General features: G+C 40.4%; 1 long non-coding RNA gene across 1 annotated transcript; it reads right to left on the reverse strand.

Moving 5' to 3' along the window:
* Positions 1-1,861: 1,861 nt before the first annotated feature.
* Positions 1,862-3,839, reverse strand: LOC120503523. The gene is made up of 3 exons (XR_005627772.1): positions 3,794-3,839; positions 3,529-3,596; positions 1,862-1,994 (listed from the first exon to the last, which is right to left on the reverse strand). It is a non-coding gene; the product is annotated as an uncharacterized LOC120503523 (long non-coding RNA).
* Between the last annotated feature and the right edge of the window lie 1,837 nt (positions 3,840-5,676).

A 5,676-nucleotide genomic window follows, 5' to 3' on the forward strand; every position in this document is an offset into this window, starting at 1 on the left:
TAATTGTTTTTCCACACCACCAAGTGCTGTTCTTGCTCTCTTTTCTCATTGTGGGGAGGCAACACTCCTGGTTGTTATTCCATCTGCACAAGTTTCTTCTGCTCTCTCCCAAAGTAGGTCACTGCATAATGTTCTCTACATCTCAAATCATCTGCTAATTTTCTGTATAACTCTCCCATTCTCTCCAGGCTGTTTTTGCCCACTGAACTCAAAACCCACCCTTTTTGATAGCTAAAGTAGCAGCAGACTCCAGATGTGCCAGCCCCTCAACATTCATAAAGAAGTAACCCTTGAGCTCTGCATGTCACCACACAGAGGTGCAGAGGTTCCTTCTGCAGAGCAGAACTGGCACCCTGAACAGAACTGTGCCTGTGCCATTTTTCCTCCAGCATCAGCTTGACTTACCCCCACACAGAAAGAGCAAATGAGGTCTCAGCGAACCCAAATCAAACATCCCTTTTCCCAGGTACTTTAAGGGACCACATGATTGACTGAAGGGATTTCATTGTGGCTGAAAGGAAGAATAACATCCCTTTTGCCAAGGAAAAGACCTTAACCACTTCATGTGTAAATAGTTGCTGCCTGTGCTTTCACTAAACCTCCAAGCTCATTAGAGCTTAAATGCTAAATCATGAGAAAAGCCCAGGACACAGAAACATGGCAAGGAGACATCACAGCTTTAATCCTTCATAGGATTAAGTTGTTTAAATTTGATGAGATAGAAGGAAAAATAAAGGATGCACATGCAAAGACACCTGGTTATATCACCTCAGCAGTTCCATAAGTGTCTTTTCTTGTACTATTTTCTTCCCTTTTTTTTTAAACATTTCTAGGGATCTCAAGTGAGTCAAAATGTCCTTTACTCTCACGCACAAGAGGAGCTGCAAAACATGTCACAGAAGTTATATCTTTGAAGAGCCAGGCACAAAAACCAGATTCTGCTGTAGCATTAAACTTAAATTACATAGCACAAACCCTGAGGTTTCACCTAGTGCTGGCACCTTTCTTTTCTTGTTTCCAAACCTGCAAGCACTGCTTGGATGTGTTTTGTGCACCTGTCATCCATTCTTCAGAGAAAGAAAAAAAGCCTTGGGGCACACAGGTTCATTTAACAGTTGAACAGAGAGAAGGAACTGGGTGAGAAATGCTGGCGTCAGATATGGGCAAATGAGAAGCCAAAAGGGAAGTATTTTGCAAAGTGTTTTGAGTGGCTGGGAGTGGTCAAAGAAAGTTGTGCAAGACCAAAAAGCAGGAAGAAACATGTGGTCTCTACATGTCCATGTAGTGGGAGAGGAAACAGATGATCCAAAGACAAAACATTTGTCAAATAGAACAACTTGATCTTTTTTTTCTTTTTTTTTATATATAACTTTTAGTTTCCCCTCCCCACCATGAGTTTCTCTATGTGCTTGACTGTATCACTCAGTCCAAAACCAGACCAGAGTGCTTACACCTCACATTTATGTATGTTGGGCATACAACTTTCCCTAAAGCTGGGCAGTAGATATTCACTATTTGCAACCATTGCTTTTCCAACTAAACTGAATGTAAGTGTTCATCTCTGAAAATTTAATCTAGAGGCTTTCATTCCACTCCCCCAATAAAATGCATTTAGGGAAGAGGCTCTTCAGTGATGAGTATAACAGTGAACTAAAAAATAGCTGAATTTATCACATCCTTCTTCTCTGTTTAATTAGGGAATAATTAGAAGAAAGACACTGGAAGCAAAATCAATTTGATGCTCTTGATTTGCCTTTTCGTTTAGTAACAATTTGACTCCTAGGACCAAATTATCTCTGGGGAAATAATTTCTGTTACTTGAAGAGAATTTCTCCAATAGACAAGAAGCTTACCTTTCTTTCTTGTGTCTATGTGATTCCCTCCTTTTTTTCTCTGAAATATCTTTAATTTCATGGCATTTCTCCATTGGCCCTTCAAAAAAGATCTTCAAAGTGAGGAGCATTTCCTCTATATAACTAAGCTTCTCTTCTTACCTATAATTTTAAAGCAAATTAGAAATTACTTTACCAGCAAAACACAATGGAAACTACATTTTTTGATTATGCAGCATTCCAATTAGAAGAAAGAGCAAGAGAGACACAGTAAGTCTATGTGACAGAAGAAGAATGACCTTTCATCAGACCCATAATCCATTATTATAGTTCACTCCCCAAACTGAAAGCCAGTCATATTGCTAGAAATATTGTACATCACCACTACTATTTAAGTATTCTTAATCCAAATAATGATTTTTTAAAAATCATCATTTATTTCTGGGTTTTTTTTTTCCTTTACCCTACAAGATCTTTAACCTTATTTGAAACTTATGTCAAAATAAATTTTGAGGATTGTGAGTTTAGTTGAATCCAAGCTGTTTGGAATTTATGTTTTGCTTCTCATTTTTCTCCCTGGTATTCCTCCATAAGATTTGTCACTGGGAACTAACTAGGAAACCATTTCTGTTTTGATTTTTTTTGTTTTGTTGGAGTTTTTTGGGGGGGTGGGGGGAGGGAGGGGGGGGGCATTGAGGACTCATGTAAGAAAGAAGAAATGACCATCAATAGTTCCCAAGGGGAAGACTGGAAATAGATCTTAGTGCATCAGCTTTTCCCACACATTCAAAACCCACATGAAAATGGGAACCCACGCAGTAAAAGCCCTTATGAGCTTGTGTGCCACTTAAAAATTTAAACAGTCCTCTAATGGAAAAAGATAACCTATTAAAGGCAAGAATGCCCATCTAAGATAATGTTCACACTGCTCAGCCTGGTGCACCTCTCTATTTTCCTATTAAAGTCCTTTCTGCTTTTTTCTTTTTGTTTGGCAGCAACTGAGAAGCCTAACAAAGGTGTTGTTTCCTAGGAGATACCTCAGTTTCCTTCCTTGCCTGTATTTAGGGAACTGGGAGACACACAGATGTGACTTCTAGGCCATGGAGACAAAGAGCTAACAGCTTGGCAAAAATAACAGGAGCTGATCCGCTGGCATTGTATTTCATAACACTTCAGTCTTTGTCATTTGCATATAATAATCCAACTTTCCACTTCCAATGTGGGCAGCTCTCATCTTCAAATTTTCCTCTGATTAGCATCACCTCAAGGCTAACCATGAACCAACACCCTTTATTCTTTCTATAAAGAAACTTCTGGAAGGACAAAATCCACACCTCTTTTTACCCTGAGGATCGCCTGAAGGAATACAGTCCACAGCAAGGGAATACACTGCTGCTAGAGGGTAACCGCCCTCATTCTGGTGAAATGTGGCTTGAGAGACAGTGTGAACACTCCTTCCAGCTGAATGTTCAGGAGAAGATTTCTATGTGAGCACATCCACCTTTCATTCTGGAGGCAGGCTGGGAGGTCACGTAGTTGAACTACAAGTTGAACTTGTAGTTCAAGTGATGAGTGACTCCATCTTGGTGGAGAACCAAGGATGACTGATCCCGTCCAACATTTCTCCACTGCTGTTGAAACATGGGAGTCCCACAGTCCCTACATCACTCCTAAACACACAGTCTTGCACACCTACCACCAGTTGTGATGCTTGTTAGGAGCTCCTGGGAATTGATACAATCCAGAAATCCAGCAACAAATTATCTGAGAAAAAAAGGAATCTTGTTTTCTTTCAAGATAGAGATAAAGTTGCTTCAGTGAAAAGTTTTAGCAGATGCAGACTCAGCATGAGACTGCACAGCTGAAACCAAGATCAGGAGCAGGGAGAACAAAGAGGAAGAGAATCTCTTCCATTCAATAGATACGCGTTTGTAAGACTCGGACAAGACATGGAATTTCACCTTTGGCATCACACAGATGTTTCCTCCCGTCACTACGAAGGCATCCAAGCAGAGTGGTGACGAAGGAAGGATAAAAATTCTGTGGAGTACTCTGACAGAAAAAGAGAAATGTGTATGAATAGAGTTGTCCAAATATTTTTGTGGAAGAAAATTGCAGGGTGAGTATTTTAGTAAAGAGGATATTTTAATCCTTTTCTTTTTCTTTCTCTTTTTTTTCCTCTTTTTAAAAATATCTGTTTACCATTAATCACAAACAAACATTTGGCACAAAGAGTTGCCTTGTTAATGATTCAGTGCCTTGATTCTTCCAGTGATGGGAAGTACTGAAATTCAGTGTTTACAGTCTGGATAACAAGCTGTCGAACAGCAGTTAGGAAAACTCCTAACCTTTCTAGGGAGGAATAAAAAAGAGAAAGGGAAGGGGAGGGGGAAAACAAAGAGAAATAAATAGATCATTATACAGCACGAAAACAGATCACAAAGCTCATTCTTTTTTAGTTCTTTGCAGGCTCCTTTTCAAATAAAAGAGTGACTTTTTAAAAGCCTGAAACAGCACAGCTTTGCACTTCTCCTAAAGACTTCTAAAAGACTTTAAATTCCATGTGGCCCACAGCTTTTTCCTGTGAAGAACACATGAAATGGCTGTTGTGTCAGTGAACACTGCTCTCACAGCCAAAAATCTGTAACCAGGCACAGGTTTGCCCAGGAGCTGCACCCCAGGCCTCCTTTTATCAGTGCCATTGGTGAGGCAACAACAACAAACAGCTGCTACCACCACACCAGTGAAGTCCTCAGCCCTCCCATCTGGAAAATAGGCCTATGAGTTTAGAAATTGCATCATCCAACAGTATATGGCTCCCCACCTCAGGAAAAAAATCATCACAGTAGTAGGTCAGAAACAGAGATAGGTAGCCAAAAGCTTCTTTCTGTGTACCTACTACATCATTGTATGATTTCCTCCTCTCATGGACCAAAGACGAGGTATGCAGCAGCACTCAAAGTGCCCACAGTGGCCTGCAGGTATTTATTATTTACTGCAGTCTCAGGAGGTCCACACTAAAAGCAGCCTGGGGAAGCAGGCTATGTTTTATCCACCACATGACCCACTTTCCAGCAGCTCTGTCAAGCACTTCTGTCACCAGCGACAAGGCTGACTAATGTTCAGTGAAGTAGGTGATGAGTTACGTGGAACTAGCTTCCAGAGGAAATTAATTTCCACAGAGAGGCTCTGGCTACTTGAACTTTGTTTCAAAAAGGCTGTGCTTTATTGCAGTCTAAGTTAATGAAGAAAGGTAGCTGTCAGGCTGCTGCAGTGTCGGTGTTATTTCCCAGCCACCTTTCTTGCAGCAGCAGAAGCAGTGGAATCTGAAAACCACTGAAATGAGCTTCCATTTGCACTCATTTTAATGTTTATCTTCCTACTGCCACATCTACTGCACTACTATTACCATGGGAAATAATCAAACCTACTTTTAATACAATGCTGTGCATATGGCGTCTCTGCCAAGACCATTCTTGAGCAGAGGAACAGATTGCAAAAAGTACCACATGCTCAGCCTTCTGCCTGGGAACTTAGGTAGAAGATAACATCTATATAATGCTCAACACTTCTTAAGAGCACCCAAACTCAAAAAAATCTTATTTTTTCCTGCTTTTATTCTGCCAGACCTACTACAGTGAATCTCCCTCCAGGGTTTCCATGTCTCTCTGCTCCATGCTTAATATAGTCCTTGCATGCTGGAGGATTTTGGAGGCCCTCAGTTGAAATCTTAGTCCAGAGAGCAGGATAAAGATAGTATTAAGTGTATCTATCTGAAGGATGTGTTCTCCATATAACATCAATACCACAAAATGTATCCTAAAATTTAGGATAAATTACTTTG

Source organism: Passer montanus, unplaced genomic scaffold, assembly GCF_014805655.1.
Source record: "Passer montanus isolate IOZ18808 unplaced genomic scaffold, ASM1480565v1 scaffold26, whole genome shotgun sequence".
NCBI lineage: Eukaryota > Metazoa > Chordata > Aves > Passeriformes > Passeridae > Passer > Passer montanus.